Genomic DNA, 20,840 nt, shown 5'->3' with positions numbered 1-20,840 from the left:
ATCCTCCAAATATAATATTCATCGGAGAAAAAAATACTTTTTTAATGATTCGGTGATTTTTTTGTACATTGATCAGATTATTCCATGGTACGAAAGGTACCAGCTTACTGGCTGTCCACGTTCAATAATCAATTGAGTGATGTATTATTAAAATATGAGAAAAACTTGTGTACAGTACTCAAATATACCTTCTGAATATTAAATTATCAAAAACATGATTCAGATATAACAAATATTTTGAACGTACGTTTTTCGTCAGCAGTATTCAATCATTTATGTTAAATAATTTCTCAAATTACTCCGTCCACGTACGGTCTTCTACATAAGATAATCGAATACCATGCGTATTAATCAAAACAACTCTTTTAAAATAATATATCTATGCACCGTCCAACTATAATGATACATTAAATCACTATAACAGTGTTTTATGCTTTTAATGATCTATATTTAATAATTAGAAATAAAAATTGTTTTCTTCGCGAGCCATTAAAGCTTATGTAGTAAAATTGTACGATAGCAACAACAAAGTTTGCGTTATAAATGAAACGTCAATAATAATACTGTCGATGTTTAATATACAACATTGTGTGGATTAGTGACGGTGAAAATAGTTCTAAATCTAAGTGTATAAAAAAAATTAAGCGTATTTAAATTAAATGTCTAAACAATTATTTTACGTTCAAAAACCCGTTCCAGTAAAACGATTGATAATTTGAATTTTTAATAATATGGCATATTTGATTTAAAGTTATATAATTATTCGTAACCTCACATGCATACGCTTAAAATTCATTCTCGGTAGCTGGATTTATTTTCTTTGGTTTTAAGTTATCGACTGCATATTAATATAATGACATGTAAATACGTTTAAAAATAATGTATCCATAATTTACGCATACAAACTAAATTAAACGGGTGTTTTATCCTATAATTTATGGTTACGTGTATTACACATTTGAATATTGCATTGATTATAAATGTTCCAAACACGTATCGCATAATAATATACGGTTAGTAGATATGACATTTTTTCTCGAATTTTATATATTTGAAAAAATTAATATGTGAAATTTATCTACAATATTTAATAAATCGCAATTTCACTATGAAAATATGAATTAATTAAATGTGTAAATTATTGATTATTTGTTTTGATTTTTTTTTCTTTTTTTTTTTTTAATACTTTTCATACCTACATTAAAAAAACCATCGAAATATCAAATTTTAATGTAGAAACACTAGAAAATAAAATCACACTGATCAGTCAATTGGTTATAAAAATATCGACCGGGACGACTATTATTAATATTAATTTCGCTACACCGTTTTATAGAAGACGCGTGTGACTCACTTTCAATTAAAACAAACCCAATGATTACGGTGCTGTCGAGCATAATACCTCCAGAACTGAGGAGGTTAATCAAGGCTCATCAGGAAATAACAGAATCGATGAACAACCCTGAACTACCACTATATAAAGACATCGTCTCAAACCCCCAAAAAAGACTGAAGTCAAGACACCCTATCTGGGACCTGAAGTTCCCGATAAAATCAATACCCGAGGTGTAGAAAAATCGTTGAAAAGATGCAGGAGGGCAAAACTCAACATTGATTACAGATTCAATGATGAAAGTTCCGAGATTCAACCTGCCCCGATACATGTGGACAGCATTAAACAGAACTAGAACTTATCAAGGTAGAAGTAAAAGTTTTTTATACAAATGGGGTATAACCAATTCTCCCTTGTACGCGTGCGGAGCAGAACAAACCATTCAACATATCATTGAGGAGTGCCCTAATACTGAGTTCAACGGGGGTATAGCAAGACAACACAAAGCTGAAGAGGATGCAGTAACATGGATAAATAATCTAGAGATACGTTTGTGAAAACGCCTATATATAATAACCTGAATAATATTTAATTTGGAATTTGTCATCCCTTTAAACACTAGTTATAACTGTAGTTACCTTGTTATATTATATTATGTTATGTCACGTTGTTGTTTTATTTTGTTGCTCATTTACGTGCTGTTAACATACTTATATTTTTTCACTTTAATATTTATATTTATACCTATTACCTATTTATTTATTTATTTATTTACATATATCTATTCAAAAACTCATTTATATACTAATTTTTTTTTATTTTTGTTGCTTTATAGTGTGATAATATATTATAGCCGATGTCATATGCAAAAAAAAAAAAAAAGTCTTCGTTAAAATGAAAAAATAAATAGCATTGGATGTAGCATAAGGATAAATTTATATTTTTGAACAAGGGTACGTGTTACGTGTGTGCCATTATTATGCAATGGAATCGTTTCGCACGGTATCCGTTGTTACGATGTTGTAATCGAAACGTATCGTTACGCGCAAAACAACAAGACGGAAATAAAAATCGTTTTTTTTCCCCATCCCGAACGGGTACATATTATCATTAAGGGTTCGAGTTTTTTCCGCATATGTATTTAACTCACGTGTCAGGCGATAGGTTTTCACGAATCGTACAAAGACTCTCGATCTGCAATCCGGTGCGAACGGTTCACGCGAATCCGTCGACGACTCGTCCGCGTAGGAATATAAAAAACGAATTAAAAAAGCGTTACGTTTTATTGTCGTCGAACGCGGTAAACTATTTTTTTATTTATTTATTTTTTTCCACTAATTGAATCCCGAACGATCGACACAGAAAATATCACCCGTTCGCCCGTCTGTTTAGCCCGTATCGCATGCCCGATGAATGTCCACACCGTACGTGCCGAACTGTTAGAGAGCTCTTACCTTGCACTCGTACGAGGGCGGTCGGTCTCGGATTCGACGGTGCACCACAGTCCAGCAGAAGCGTTAGCGTCAACATGTGTCCGTGCCGGTACTGGAGAGAGCACTTAAAAAGCTTAGGCGCCGCGGCGTACCTCCGAAAAACCATTCCACTCCCACCCGCGCGGAAACGTTCTACGCCTGTCCCGTCACGCGCGATCCGACGTCGACCACTCGAAGTCGATCCGAATTCTTCCCATTACACACGCATCCGAAAACCGAAGAATCCCGCTTCGTCCATGGCTTTGCGTCTCACGGATTCGTGAAAAAAAAATTAAACAAATTGTATAAATAACAATAATAATAATAATAAATCAAAATATGTTTATTTTTGGTATCCTATCAGTTTCCTGCGAGTACCGTCCTGTGACCATTATAATGATCGTCGCACGGTCACGAGCCCAAAAGTATAACAATGGACACGCGAACAATCAGAAATCTGAAGAGATTTGTATTCCACCGCACGCTGTCCGCGTGACACTGTACGTACGAAGCGTGGACCGGGAATAAAAGGGGATTCTAAGCCGTTTCGGGACGGTCCAAATACTTCGGTAGTTCTATCAAATGTGTTGTTTTCCAATTGCGTTTTCAATAACGCGCGTATATTATACCGACAAGCGTCCGGTAAACAATGGTTGACCCTTCAACTACTCCGGAAATTCGTTCACGGTTTCGGTTTCGCTTCGGTCACCGTATTCAGTGCGATTCTTCACATGATACATTCATACATCACAGTACTTGTTTCGTACGAAAGATTATACTTAAAAGGCAAGATATTATACTCGTACTGTATTCATAGTTCATACAATTATAAATACATTTTTAACGTAGACTGTTTCGAAAAAAATTCCTTGTTATATTATGTACATACATGTTTAGGCGACGTGGAATACTGGACTATGTGCACGTTGCTGAGGAAATTTGGTGTTGCACTGGTAATTCCAACCTCGAACGGATATATAACGAATAATAATTATTATTATAACTGTACGATATTTTACTGATAGTTTATCATACATTTATTTTAATGCAGAACGAAGTATGAAATACCGGTATAATATTTTTACCCACTATTTCATACTCTTCTATCTTATATCCAGTGTTGATGATTATCTGGATAAGTAATTGAGTATCTTTTATCTTATCTGTATAATAAACAAAATTAGTTATCTGATGAATTATCTTAGATTAATTATTGATTTATATAATGTAATTTATCTAGATCAGTAGTTCTCAACCGGGGTGACATAACCGGGGTCGTTAGTTATTTTGCAGTCGCTAGATAGGTAATGTTATAGCTCTACAACTCTAGAAGATGATATGAGAATCGGTCTTTCCACCATCAGCCCTCAGCTTCCTAACTTAGTAAAAACCACCAGGGCTCAATTTCTCATCAGTTTTCATATAAATCATTATTATTATTTCTCTCTTTTTTTTAATTTTTTTTTTTTTTTAATCTGCAAATTTAAATTTTAAACTCTTAATGTTTATTGAACCCTGCAACTCAAATTAATTGTAGGCATGCTTATTATTATTCTGTGAACTGTATTTTTTATTTTTTTTTTGTTATTTCAAGAACTATTCTAAAACACACTGTTAAGATTATTTATTATTTTGATGTTAGGTGTTTTATTCTAGTGACTAAAGATGACACGAATGAGAAAAGAATGAGAATCACTGATCTAGATAAATAAATACGAGTATATTTATTCAAAACACTTAGAAAATTTCACTTGAAAGTAAAAAACTATTAAAAATTAGACCTATTAGATCAAAGTTAAGATAATTTTAATTTAATTTAATTTTTTAAGTATAAATTTATAAAAAAGAAAAATCCATCGGCTTTCGTTAACATCAAATCCGTTCGTAATGGTCTGCTGTTATAAATACTAATTTTCTGATCTACACAATATGTGTGGTGTGCCCATCGATTCATTACATCATGAACGTTATTTATCCGGCGATTTTATATAGGTACTGTAAAATAATATATAAAACCACCTTATTTCACAAGAGCGTTTTCGAACATCATAATAAAATATAATGTAAAAGTATAACAACGTTTCAAATTTATAAATGATTACTATCATGTTCACTTGCCATGACGTGGCCATTTATCGTTGATAATTTTCTGCTTTTATTTTTTAGTCATATTTCAAGACCAAAGGATTCGAGCTTAATAAATTTTCATATTTTACATTATTCCGATTTTAATAAATTTCCAGAGAAATAATAACAGCGTATAAAACATCAACAAACAAATACACTATTAATATAATTCTACGCATCGAACGTTCAAAACAGCAATAACTTTAAAGTGTATAACACATTCAAGATTATTTTCACGGATGAAAAATACAATTTTCAATATTTCACATTTCTGTTGCGTAAAGATATTTTCAACCACAATTGTGGTTCAACAATGGTTCAACATTTGAGCACGGCGGATAAACATAAATCATTATTTTCCTCCAATATAATTAATCTCCAACGTTACCGCAAAATGTACGTTATAAAACAATATAAATGTGAGGCTTTTATCTTATGTTATATTTATGTACACTTACTTATCTTATAATAATCAAGAACTTACAAGCTCTGGAAAAATAACTAACATAAAAGAATAATGATTTTAATTTTTACCGCATGATATTATGTCCGTAAAGCTACAATTGCAGCAGGTCAGATATTTATCAAATCCTCTAGAAGTGCATAGTAAATTACAACATTATAATAATCAATAAAAATAATAAAAACAATTATATGTACGTGTGTGATTTAATATGAAAATATGAACACAAGCGTGCATCGCTTGCTGGAGAAAATTCCAAGGGGTAAACGCTTTGTTCGATTTAATATTTTACACATGTCGAATACACTTATCATTCGGCCAACAAAATGAAAGGTTATATAAATTCACTCGAAAGTTTGAATTGAGGTGAACTTTTAGAATATTACAATTAAATTATGAGCAAATCATGTGCAATTCGATCTATGGAAACATTTATATTTGAAACCTTATCTAATAAAAATTATTACAAGTTATGACAATATTGCTGAACGCTTGAAAACGAAAAATTACATCCACGTACCTATATTCGTTTTCCCGTATTAGTGTGTGAAAATATTGAACATATCTTGTGAAAACTGCTATTGACTAGTATTGACTTGAAGTTATTTTCCATGTACAATAATACATTCAATAACTCTATGTTTTTCTTTTAAACTACAAAGAATAATAATATAATTAGTGACTAGACACGAAATAAATGATACTGGGCGAATGCAACATCCAGACTTGTTGTGTAAGCAGTATGTATTTTTCATATGAATTGAAAAGTTTTTTTGCGAAATAATCGAACAATCCAAACCATTTGCCGGTCGTAAGGTTAGAAAATCCGACCATCGTACAGATAGGAGATGATAACTTCTCACACGATACATATCAGTTAAGCGTTTACATAATACGTAAGTTTCGACAGATATAAAAATATGATATATAAAAAAAAAATGATACGTCAGTTCTCACACGAAAAAAAATTTACTGGTACGTAAATTCCTACATGAATAAATGTACAACAATATGCATACGCAATTGGGGATGCTGTTTCCATTTGAGCCAATTTTGACACTGAAATTCATAATTTAGGTTTGACACAAGAATTTAATAACGTAAATGATAACCAAGGAAAATGGTTGGTAAATTTATTCAGTGTTGTGCTTAGATAAAAAAAAATTATCTAGATATAGATAAGATATCTGGATTTAAAATTATCTAGATACAGATAGATACTGTAGAAATTAAATTTATCTAGATATTTATATAAGGCATCAACGTTTTCGTCCGTTTGTATGCGAACTCTTTTGGTCTTGGGTAATGATTGTATTATGTAACGAACCATTTCAAAATATAAAATAAAATTGAAAGTCATAGACAAAATTATGAAAAATATGAAGATGGTCTGACGATGAACACTGAACACGTTGTGGATGAGGTTAGGTTAGAGTGCACTGCGTATGGTATAAGTTTTTAATAAATAACGGATGTTTCACTCCTAATATTCAGTGTTGGGAATTATCTAGATAAGATTTTTTGAAATAAATTATTTTTTAAAGTATCTAGATAATTATGTAATGATTTATCTAATATTTAGCTTCGATAAAAAATGAGCTTATCTAGATAAATATTATAGTGCCTCTACAAAATTAGAAAACCAATGTTATTAAAATTCTAATATAATATAAATTATTTATAAAATTAGATGAATATATTTCTTGTTATTATTGCCAACGACGGTATTACGAGAACCTGCGTGCGGACATGCACTACACATCGTTCTCTAGTCTCTATTAGCCATAAATCATAATGAGCATATTAAAATTAATTATGTATAGGTTTATTTCCCCATCCATTCTAAAACTAAATTAAAATTAACTTCGTAGAACTGTTTTTCAAATGAGAACGCAAATCCAGGCGGCTGACGAAAACCAGTTGAACCTTTGATAACGATGCGTCAATGCGTGAAGCAGTGCGTCAGTGTGTTCTTAATGAAAGAGTATTATAGCATATTATTTCATTAAGACTACAGAACCTAACGATTTGTCGTATAAGGCGACTGTTGTCTAGTAAAAGGTATAAACACTATAAACATTTTATTACTTGTGAATTATGACTTTATATTTGATCAATTAAATCATGGATCGATTTATAACTTTCACATCAGTTAAAAAAATTCGTTTGGACGTCGAACCAGCAGAAGCTCAATATGTGGACGACCCAACAACTCTCATTTCTACTTACGTTTCACTTACATCTGAGCCTTATTAAAAATATTTATTTGACGAATTTTATAAGCTTCGAAATGTAGAAAATCTTAAAGTAACAGATGCTTGTCAAAATTATTCTAAAGTTGTTAGTGGGCCCAAAAAATCAAGTAGTAATTTTTTAAGCCATATAAAAACAATTATATGAACGTGTGGAATTTAATATGAAAATATGAACACAAGCGTGCATCGCTTGCTGGAGAAAATTCCGAGGGGTAAACGCTTTGTTCGATTTAATATTTTATACATGTCGAATACACTTATCATTCAGCCAACAAAATGGAAGATTATACAAATTCACTCGAAAGTTTGAATTGAGGTGAACTTTTAGAATATTACAATTAAATTATGAGCATATCATGTACAATTCGATCTATGGAAACATTTATATTTGAAACCTTATCTAATAAAAATTATTACACGTTATGACAATATTGCTAAAAGCTTAAGCTTAATTATTTAAAAGAAAGATTGATAAACAACACTTAAATACCTAGTTTGTTTATTAAGTATATGTAGATAGTTTATCTTGTTGATGCTTATAAATTAATACTTAAGCAATTTAGATTAATATACCATAAAAGTATAGTTTAGTACCCCCTCATATTTTATTTGATCAGTTGATTATCCATACTATCATAATTCAATAATTGTAAATGTTTTATACTTATATTCAGTATCTAAAAATACAAAGGTAGTTTTATGTTTTAAATTTAAAAAATACAGTATAATGTTGCTACTTGATAATAGGAACTTGGTGCTATGGCATAATTTTCAGAAAAATGTAGGTATACCTATATAGTCAGGAATCCTATATTTTTTGACCTAACAAATCAATTTTATTTTACTGATATCATAGTTTTTACTTTTAACAATGAAAACTTAATATACATAAAAAAAATAGTTACATGTCATGATTAATCAAAGTACCTATTATAATACGAGTATTGCATATATTTTAATATTCAACTATTTCTTACCAAACATTGATTATAATGTATTATTTACTGTTTATATATTTTTTAAATTAAGTTCATCCTTAGTTCATCCTTTCTTAATATTGGTTTAATATAATTTACAAGTGGCTATAGTCCTTAAGTGCATACATCGGCATTTGACAAGATTTAATTAGAACTAAATTTTCCTTGAGATAATACACATTAATAATTTTTTACTTGACTAGTTTTGTATTAAAATATATGAATTATTATTAATTCATTTTTGTATGTATTTGTATAACTAAGTAGGGGTAGAAATATTATAGTATTAAAGAATAAAGAGTCAGCTAACTACATAATTTTGACCAATGGAATACTGGTATTGGTTTAAATGTTTAATGTTTCATTCTCATAGGTATAATATTCAAATAGTTAAATTAAAAGTCTCAAACCGTTGTTCTTATAAATATTTGGTCATTATATTGATAGCAATCTAATATTAAAAAAATACTAAAGAACATTAAAAATAAGTGTAAAAAAATGATATTTATCTAGATATTTATCTCGATAAATGTATTGTTGTATTTATCTTTATCTAGATAAATTATATTTATGTTATCTTTATTTTTATCTAGATAATATTTTGTTAAAATTATCTTATCTTATCTAGATCATTTTTTAGTTATCTATTCCCAACACTGTTAATATTTATTTTGTTGTATAATAATATTATGTAGACACATCAAAGAACGAATTCATATAATTGGGGTCTGGTATTAACAATTATTTAGAGCACATGATTACATGAACAATGGGCATAATTTATATATAAATATTAAATTTAAGGCGGTCGAATGATGATGGAGAACGATAAATTTCTGTGTAGGTTGACAATTATTGACAGTTATTTCTGCATCTATCGCGTAGCTGCAATAATGACCAGTTTAGACTTATGGTGCGTTATATCTGTTTCTAATATTCTTGTAAATGCTCTTTCGGCTTTCGTAATACCACAGAACAATGGTAATACGGGCATGAGACTTCCCCGTATGGGCCATACTATGAAATAATAAATAATTCCCACCTCCCATGCATATTATATAGGTAGTATATGTCTATTTACATAATAAATTGTCATTGTTCATAATTAATAATAAATGCTATGTAAAACTATTTTAGAACCAATTTTTGCTAGTAAATATACATATGAAATTTCTTATTTAGTTATTTATTTTATATTGAATGATAAAATTATAGATTAGTTATTACTAATGATTAGCTACAGTTTTTTGTGAATTATCTAGATAAATTTATCTAGATGGCTATGATTTTTATCTAAATGAAAATTAGATATCAATTTTATTTTTTATCTAGATAAGATAATAATATGAAGTTTTTATCTAGATAATATATCTAGATAAATTTATCTAAAGCACAACACTGCATTTATTTGGTTTACCATTTCTTGATCCAATAGAAGTTAGAACGTTGTTGGTAGTTTCATCGCTGTAAAACCAGATAATAATAAAATTAACGAATTTTGCGATTGTTTAGTGACAAAGTACATAGAGGGAATATAGTACGTTTCCCCCTAGTATTTGGGCTATTGCCAGTTCTTGTAGAAGTTTTACAACAAATATGTGTGAAAGTTTTCACTCAGAATTCAACTTATGTTATCATCATAACCCTAATATATTCAAAATTATAGAAGTTTTAAAAATGTAACAAACAAATACATATATAAAAATAAAGGCAGCAGAAACCAATAGACCTCAAAAAATATACAAAATAAACGAAAAAAGAAAAAGAAAATTATATAAGCAACAAAATATTGGAATACAACTTAAAACAAGCAACACAGTATAATTATGTAAAATGTTTGAATTTTCGTAATAAGCCACATAACATATAATTTATATTATTATTATTAATATCATATTAAATACATATATCACGTAGTTATATATTTAAATAAAATTAGATAAGGTTTTTTTACAAAACACAAAACCAACAAATTTTAATCACATCAACGCTGTCAATCCGAAATTTGATAAAATGGGATTGAAATTTATATTCGTTATACATTTTATTCGTAAAGGAACTTATGTAGACAAACCCAAGGATAATTTTTATCAACTAAATCTCGTATGGAAACTTACATTCAGCCGTACAAATAACATTCGACTTATTAGTCACTTTATCATCGACGCCAAACGTGCAACAATTTTTAAAATTATATTATTAGACATTTAATTTATCATTCAGCTAATATGTACCGGAATTGGTGTATAAATGAAAAATTAAAAAAATAATAATTAAAAAATAAAAATCTGTTGTCACGGATTAGTTTTCAATCGTATTTATTGTGTGATGAGTGTAACATGGTGGATAATACTGTTTATAATCAATTTTATTAATAATCTATGAAATTTAACCAATTTAAATTTAAAGAAAAAAGTTTTCTAGTGCAACGCGGCACCCAAGTAATAAAGGCTTTTAATTTTATTGTTAAGAGGGTGCCACATCAAAATTTAAACGTATACAACGACCGAAAGAACGCGCTGTTAGGTGTTTTCAAAAGGCGCAAGCACGCGAACGCGTCGGTCGACACGCCCATTATTCGTAGTCGGCGACCGCACGCCGGTTTGACGAGTACCAGTTCGGAAGCGCAATTTATTATATCATAAACCTTCATTGTCTGCTGTTTACGCAACGCGTAAATATAAAATGCATTCACATGCGATGTGCATTTAGTGCATCATACTCTGCCACAATATTTTCAATATCCGCGGTTCGCGCATACCTAACTAAAATGTTTAGTTACTATTTGCCTAATTGTATTCACCAACATATAGGCGAGATACATTGACGCGAAATGCATGCTAAATTATAATGACCGTCAGACCGCCCGCGGAGTAATAAGCCTTTCCCGACACAGCAGCACAGTATATATATATATTTATAAGTAGGTGCATGTACGTATAATATACAATGCGTTATAATGTAATATAATATTATGATTCATAAAAACTAATAACTATACTAGAATTGGCGGTATACGAGATGAATGCTAGATTTTAATTATACGGCATTTAGCCATGTCTAGAGTAAACTTTAAATTAAAAAAATATTGGGTATTCTATTATAAGTTATAACTGTAGATAATATTGTATTTTTCTATGCCTGATTATTTTTATATTTTTAGTTTTTGCACTAAAATGTAAAATATTATAAAAGTGATCTTTATTAATTCATTCCAATTCATTTTGGTAAATGAATATTTACCATATAATAAGTTTGTGAATATATTGATCGCAATTCTCAAACTATCATACAATAAGTCTAAACCAAATTGTATTATTATTGTAAACCAAAATGTTTTGTGCCTCATAATACAATTATTATTGATTCATAGATTTTAGTTATTTTAAATTGATTGAATAATATGGGTTAGTAGAACCCGTCGTTATCGCAGCAGTTCAATTTTTGTCATGAGTGCGAAACGGACTCGTTGTAGAGTGGAAATGGACGGGGGTCGCCACCGGAACAATATTCATTGCACCGCGTTTAGCTGGCCGCATGATGCGCCACTTGACGGTAAAAATAATTATACACTTTCTTGTAAAACATTTTTTCGAACTTCAAGTACTACGAAGTCTTAAATGAACTTAGACGCATATACCGTTGGAAAGATGATTACATTTAATATGTTTTGATGGAAACCGATTTTTGAAAAAATTATTAACAAGCGAGCATTAAGACATTAAAAAATAGTACAAAACAACTTTTTAATAAGTAGATATTTTGCAGAAAAAAAAAATTTAAAAATCTGATTCCAACAAAACATATTAAATATTATTACCTTTCAAATAACGTATTACTTATGGTATTTTTGACTTTGTAACATTTGAAATAAGAACGCGCAATTTTTAATACAAAAAGACTAGTGTGGAACCCAGCGACTGCATACATTTGAAAATGAGTTCTGATAAATAACCTTCCTTTTTATCAAATATATTGTATGGAATTATTTATATATTAAAATCTTTTAAAATTTTTTTAATATTAATTTGAATTAAATTTCGTATGCCAAAAAAATATTGAACACTTTACTCAGAAAACATGATAATATTTTCAGTCGCTATCTACCGGAATCGAATCCAATATAAACATATGTGGCTCTATCTTTTCGTGCACCAAGTTCAGTCGCACTCGACTACAACAGCCACTAGACGGTGAGGTTTGTACACAACATATAAATTAAATTTACGACTTAAAATGTCATTATGACTTTATTCTATAATATTATTCTAACAAATAGAATTCTTTATACAAATTATTTATTTAAAATGCATAGAAACACTAATTTCATTTTAATTCTCATGATATTATTTAAGAACAGTGCAAGAATAAGTTAACAATAAATAATAATAAAACGTCTCCTTAAAATAATATAATAAAAAACATAAGTTGTTTTATAGTAACTTTTATTCATATATTATGACTAAAGACTGGATATAATTGCATTAAAAATATCTTAAAATTGCACTAAAAAGATGCCAAAATTGCAATGAAAATGTATCAAAATTGCAATATAAATATGTTAAAATTGCAATGAAATACATTAAAATTACATAGTAAAATCATATCAAATGTACTCGTATAATCATTAATTACTTACTTAAATAATATTATGGACATCAATATAATATTTACAAAATATATAATTTTTCTGAATTAAAATTTATAATTATATACATCTCTAAATTGTGTTCTTAAAAGTTGTATCGTCTGATACTTAAAATATGTTAATATAATGAAAAAGTACGTTCAACGTCGACACTTATTATCGATGCATATTTAAAATAGTTTAAAAAATTGGTGATGTATCTAAATAAACATTTTGATTTTCTGTCATAATCTCAGAGTAATTTTTAATAGTTTTATATACTTCATTTTATTCTAAGGCATTTTAATTTATCTTTAACTATTTTTCCATTGGGACCGGGAATATTTATAGAAATATTTATACTAAATATTTTTATTTAGTTAGTATATCTTTAGTATTTATTTATTTATTTATTTATTTAGTATTTATACTAAATATGTTTAAACTATTAAGTAATTGACTATTTGATTCTTCTAAACTTCTGAGTTTTGTGGTTAACTCAGATAAATATAATTTTAAAAATCCTTAACTACATTTACGTCATAGTTATATTTTTTATGTAAAATCTTTTTGGAAATAATAATTTGTATATTTTATCACGTGAAGAATACAAAAATCGCAATTATTGCAAAAAATTGCATTATTAAATTAAATAGGAAGACTGTAATTAATCTGTTTCGTATACATATTTGATCAGATTTGATTTACCGGGTATCAATTAAAAGTTGTAATATCAATTAAATCCGCTCTTCAGTTATGACAAAGGGGAGGCCACACGAATCAAGCTCCTGTCTATTTTTGATCAACAATGTATAGTGTAAAAAAAACTATTTTTTCGTATACTTCAAAAACAATATTTTAAGTTGGACATAACAATTATTGCATGAAAAAAACTATAATGACTATTATAATATTTTTTAAGTAAAAGTCAGTTAATCAATATGAACCTAATTGACATATGGTTAAGTAAAATTTAATCAATAACTTCACATAGCTTTGCTTTGCTAGGCATTGATTTATGTTTTGTATGGCTTATACACATTTAAGCCAATAATTAGACTGGACAATGGCTTATAGATGGAAGTAACCTCACTCAACTATCATACACCCCAGAATATAACTTAATTTAGTAATTTCTTGGAGATAACTCATAAGGGGTATTTAACAAATCCATGCAGACCCACCGCAGAGAAATTTACCAGCTTACCGTAATGAACAATTAAAGTCATTTTCCGATAAAACGTATCCAATTTAACATTGTCCGCGTTCAACAATATCAACTTTCTACTCGTCGGAAAACAGTTGCACAGAAGATCTGTATATTTACATATCCCTTGAGAATCTATGAACTTAGTACGACAATAACATTATCGTAAAAAAATAAAAATCGGTTTGACTACTACATCACGCATTCGTGTGCATACACCACACAAAACCGATTCAACACACCGGAAAATTCCGCTTCCAGTACGTTATTCGCGTTTGAAACATGAATTCGGTTTTATCGAAATATCCATGCCAGTATACGACTCGCAGTATGCATGTTCGCAAAAGACGAAAAATTGATATTGAATTCTGTCAGGAATATATTAAAAACACTTATGCACACAATTATTCGGTACACCGTATCAACAAATTACAGATAAAAATACAGACATAGCGTAATCACGATTTAAGATTGGAAAAGTTTTCGTCCAATTTAGACGTCGTAAGAACAAATAATCTAATCTGATTGTACGAAAAGTCGTAGAAGGAACGATACAGAACAGAAAATTAGATGTGTATTGGGATCCCGAATAGATACGGTAAACATTTTTCGAGCCGACAACAGCGGTAGATTTATCAACTTTAACAAGCAGCTAAACACTATATATAGCTAACGAAGCCGTTACCTTTATTATTATATGATCACATCTATTGTATTACACTGATACAGATTTGAAAAATGTTTAGCAATGACTGATAATTGAACAATAAGTCGGTACCACATTCAACGAACATGGTAAATAGTACGTACCATCGAATAAAATCAATAAAGCGCGCACATTATCCAGTACTATATCAAGTGGTCATTAAGAATATATATAATCTATTCAATTTTATATTTAATAACATTAAAAATAGCAGCGGGACTAGTGAATAACATTCGGACAGCATCCATCCATCAAATTATCGGTAATGAAAAGGAACCGATTGTTACCATGAAATTATTCATCGTCGCGGCGCCGAGCTGTATGTATCGTTTAGATATCGACATGCAGATTAAGGCATCCACGACGACGCTTAACATATTTTTCGCCGAGCACTGTATCTACATTTAGTATCTGGCTAGTGGTATTCATTCTTTTTGGTTATTCCTTGGTCTCCTTTTAGACGGCTCGATAGTGGCAAGCTATAGCAAATAATATCTTTCGGCCGACTAAGGCCTATTCTACAATGTATAATTATACCAAGTATTACTATACCAAGAATATAATAGTAGTCGCAGTGACCAGGATCCACGAAGTGTAATGTATCATGCAATCGTCGATAACAATTGGACCATGTATACCGACTATCGTACAAATAAATAATACCTAACCCATGATTAACAACTAAATAAACATCTGTATGTAAAACGTTAAAAAGTAACTGTGATCGTATTTATCTTATTGTGTAATAAATATATTCTCAAATATAAATTTGTATTCAATGTTAAATGTAATTTTGTAACTGATAAATATAACTTAGTAAAATGAATTGTATTGATGTAAACATCAAACAAACCTGTCTTAAATATTCATTATACACTTCAAATCAGAAAAGAAAATATGGGTTTTTTTTTGTTTTTAAAAAGTATTAAAACTATTTTACTTGATTTGTACATTATTGACTAACAGTTCAGCTAACAATTATTCAAAACTATTCTTTCAAATATCAATTTTTTTCTCAGTACTAAGATATTTATTAAAATGCAACTTTACTCACTTTATATACTATTCTGCATCTTCTATTTAAAGTCTGTCAGTCATCCGAGTGTGAGAAACAACTCTAAACAGCAGCTTATTATAAAATACTCATTATTAAATTGTTCGCATTAAGTTTCAAAAAATAAACCTACACGGATGCGTGCCGTTACGCTTCCTCGCAGTGCATTCTGGTAACGATCGATGAAATTCTATTTCACCAAACGGCTAAAGTAGACGGAATCCTGGTCAGCGGAATGTGCTTCTTACATCTCCCGTCAATCTATTATGCAAGCAAATAATCGTATTGGTGATTGTCGATTATTCTCGATTAGTATATAAGATTGCTTAAGTAATCTGGTATATAACTTTCAATCGAACAAAAAACAGCTTGGGAGGTTAACTTTGAAGATTTAATCGATAAGTTTGCTGAAGCAAAAGCAAGAAAGAAGAAATTCTCATTAAACACACAGAACATTTTCTTTGGTATAAATGAAATATTTAAAATTTTGTTGTCTTGTTTATAATATATAAACCGAAAAAAATAAAATACATATAATGTGTAATAAAAATTTACTATATTTACAACTGTATATTAATTAAATATTTAATTATGGATTACCTATTAGCATAAGTGTATCACACGTATTTTAATTTTAATTTTTTATTTTAACTTTTCGTTCACAGAACACTAAAAATTGGACAATTACGTTTATAACAGTTATATATTTATTAGATGAACACGAGGAAGAAGAAAAAATAATATATACGACAAATACATATAGGAAGCCAATGAATAAATAACTATTTAAAACGAGAGAAAAAATAGATGCTTCTTTGAAGTTTTATTAAATAGTCACTTAAAATAAATTTCACGATTTGCACAAATTATGTTTTAAAATTGACATAATAATTATGTTTATCGTGTGAAGTATCAAACAATATATATTTTTTACCAACTTCTTCGACTAAAAATTCATTGTAAGTTTTCGATACAAAGTCCTAATTCAAACTAAAAAAATTATAAAAACCCACATCACAGAATTAATTGGCAATGCGATGAGCACAATACATTGCTTTCAGAACTCTACGATGGTTATTTACAACGAATATTTTTTTGTTGATCAACAAACAAACCCCGCTGCTATGGCCATTATTTATGGTAATTACAATAATTATTGTAAGTTTAAATAAATTGTCCATTATAATTATAGTTGTAGGGTGACATCATTAGATTTGATCATGCAGTTCTGATGCTTTTAAAAAGTCATTCATTCTTAAATTGTCTTCGGTTTCAGACCCCAGTGGTGTATCGAGGATCTCATAGATTCTTTGTCGATAAAATTCATACTTTAGGCATAGAGTAAAAATGTGTTTAACCGTGAATCTGATGCCATAGACCAGTGTTTCTCAATCTGGGGGCCACAACCTCCAAGGGGGTCGTGGTTATATAATTGGTGGGCCATGAAATATTTATTTAATTTAAAGATCTTCAAATCGAATTTAATGAAAAATAACTTACATTTTAGTTCAGACGTCAACAAGAGTATCCTGTAATTTCGAAAGTAGATTTACTTATATTAATTCCTTTCGCATCGACATATCTTTGTGAAACTGCATTTTCACAACTTTAAATTATAAAAAACAAACATAGATCATGCATTTCACAATCATTTTCAGAAGTAAACTTGCGTATTTTAATTTTAAATATCACACCTAACATAAATATGCTATGCGAAAATATACAAGCCCAACCATCACATTAATAATTATAATATTTTTTATTATTATTATTATTATTAATATTAACCTAGCCTTTGTTTGAAACCAAATCAACATTATTATTGAATATTTTAGTATTGATTTATGGTTATTACCTATTATTATTTGTTTATATATGTCTTAAGTTTTATACAATTACAAGATTAGATTACATTTCAAAAATATATTAAAAAAAAAATTTATTTTCTTTACATTTGAATAGTTTATTTGTGTGAAATAGTGCATGTAAATTTAGTATATCATTAACAATAAATAATTAATGATTTAGATTGAGGAGGGTTTTGACATTTTTACATTAAATTTAAGGGGCCCTATAACAAAAAAAGATTGAGAAGCACTGCCATAGACTACACTTTCGCTTGCCATCAAGTGATCGCGTGCTAGTCCACTGTGCCCTCCTATCCGCATGCGATTTAGTATCGACTCTTCTTTTATTTTTCGGAAGCTGTTAGTCCATCGGTTTGTGCAACGACTATTGTCGACATGCACGAAGTACATTGAGAACCACGATAAGGCATTTATCTATAAAGCAGTCAACTCATGCAGCTTGGAAACTTTACTCGTTCCAAACTGTTTACAGTTCCATAAGGTCACAGCATAATTCCGCCAGCAACTGCGCGTAGGTAAAGGCGGAAAGCTGTAACAGTAGAATTTAACATTTTCCAAAATATTTACATTCAGGTATTGAACCGAACACAGAAAGTGGGGATGTAAGCATGGTGAAATTGTGTTGTGTGGGAAAAGAGCACTTGAAAACCCGTGTCTTTTAGACCGGAAAGGGTACCTCCGTGAAGGACACGTAATAGTATAAAAGTAAATAATTTTCATTTATATTCTGATCACCATTACTACCATGCAAAAAAAGTCTCTTTTTTTTTTATCAACCGATAAGTTTTTAAAACAAATTTTTACTTTTGTTCGGCAAACATTTTCGTTCAATTTCTGTTTACAATAGTAACCGTATTTTGCAGCAACTCCCAAGAATTACAATATAATACTCGAAAAAAAATTGAGTTATTCCTTCGAAAAAACGAACTCATTATGAATCTATTTTTATAAATCTCAATGTTCCAGAAAATATACTCAAATATTATATAAGATATTACTTGCTTTTATATCTCTCAAGACAGAAAATTTTCACTGAGTGATTTAAATTAATACTAATACTATCATTTTTAAAGTATACATAATCTACTCACAGAAATATATTTTATCCATTTGGTCTTTATTTATTAATTTTTAATAGTATAATAAAAAATTAAATAAAAACTAAAAAATTAGTAAATGGTTAATACTTATAAATTAATATATTAATAAATAAACAAATGATTTGTATATAGAAATAAATAAATGCTCAGACTGGAGTATTATTATATTTATAAAGTACAACCAGTTTTGAATTAAAACTCATCATTATATAAGTCATAAATTAATCGATAAAATCACGACTCATATAAATTGACTATACTTAATGATGAATTTTTAATTCGAAAATGGTCGTACTTTACAAATATACTATAATACTCCACACTAAGAATTTATTTATTTATGTATTGATTAATTTTTTTAATAGTCTCGGGTAAATATTATAATTATTATATTTTATCTGTATATATAAAACAGTAAGCTGATTGACTGCTATAAACGCACAGCTCAAACCATTGGACGGATCTGGCTGAAATTTGGCATACAGATAGCTATTATGATGTAGAGGTGCGCTAAGAAAGGATTTTTCGAAATTTTGAATTTAAAAGGTTGAAATCGGTTTAATATTTTTTGACCAGGTCGATAACTGCGCTATTGAAAATGAATTATCTTCTTCTTCTTCTTCTGTATATATAAAACAGTAAGCTGATTGACTGCTATAAACGCACAGCTCAAACCATTGGACGGATCTGGCTGAAATTTGGCATACAGATAGCTATTATGATGTAGACGAGCGCTAAGAAAGGATTTTTCGAAATTTTGAATTTAAAGGGTTGAAATCAGTAAATGAAACTATTAAAAAATTATTAAAAAACTATTAAAAACTATTTAAAAACTATTAATTTTATTTTTGGAAGTAAATGACGGGTATTGCATAAATATTAAACAAAAAGATCCCGCAACAGGTGCCAAAACAAATAAGAATGTAAGTTCAAAAAATTATCATGCATATCGGTTGATGATTAGACGCGATCAGGACTAAGTTATTTTTCGTTGCATAAGCTTTATCAACAATTCATGGTCGAAATATATATAAAGATAGATAGCGAACGGTTTCGATACTTCGATTTCGATTCAATCAAAAAAAGCTGCGTGCAAAAGATTCTCAAAACAATTATTAGATATTGGAGATGAGAAAGTTACTACAGATGAAACGGGATGTATAAAATTACCGAACGATTTCTGCACAATCATTTATTCGCAAGATGCTCTCATTGACCAGATATGTCCCAGTGTACACAGACAATACACAAATCATGAGTGGCTGGCAGAAAAAGCAATTTTAAGAAAAAAAAATGTGGTGGTCAACGAATTGAATCTCAAAATACAAAATTTGTTACCAGAAAACTTGGTGTTTTCAAAAATTTCAATAGATTTAACAAAATTTAATCTTGGCAGGTTACATACATTTATATACTTAAACCCGGCAACGACGAATAATTCAGCTAGTATATTATATTTATATAATTTTTTATAACTGACTCCATCCTGACAGCGCCGAGGAACTTTTAAATCCCAGAAAAACTAGTTACGATGATAAAAATTTGCAATTCGAACACATAAAGTACGGTACTAAGGGGAGTTGTCACTACAATTTAAAGTTCAATCTGGATTAAAGTAGGGCGATCCAATGTCTCTTGTATCGTGACGCTG

The 20,840-nt window shown here is 29.3% G+C and overlaps 1 protein-coding gene across 9 annotated transcripts in view; it reads right to left on the bottom strand.

Annotated features, from left to right (window-relative positions):
- LOC112688478 (calcitonin gene-related peptide type 1 receptor-like) overlaps nt 1–20,840 on the bottom strand; it is a 174,526-nt gene that overhangs the window by 143,180 nt on the left and 10,506 nt on the right. For 3 of the 9 annotated variants that reach the window (XM_025561671.1, XM_025561670.1, XM_025561677.1), the window contains exon 1: nt 2,484–3,100. The exons of 2 other annotated variants lie outside the window; for them this stretch is intronic. The gene's annotated coding sequence lies outside the window, so the exon portion shown is untranslated. Of the gene's footprint in view, nt 1–2,483; nt 3,101–20,840 lie in introns of those variants that run through there. 4 more of the 9 variants (XM_025561672.1, XM_025561674.1, XM_025561678.1 and 1 more) reach the window with 2 other exon arrangements.

The sequence above is a fragment of the Sipha flava genome, unplaced genomic scaffold (assembly GCF_003268045.1).
Source record: "Sipha flava isolate LNK unplaced genomic scaffold, YSA_version1 39_pilon_pilon, whole genome shotgun sequence".
Lineage (NCBI taxonomy): Eukaryota > Metazoa > Arthropoda > Insecta > Hemiptera > Aphididae > Sipha > Sipha flava.
The sequence above is the reverse complement of the archived record's forward strand: the minus strand, read 5'-3'. Positions and strand labels throughout refer to the sequence as shown.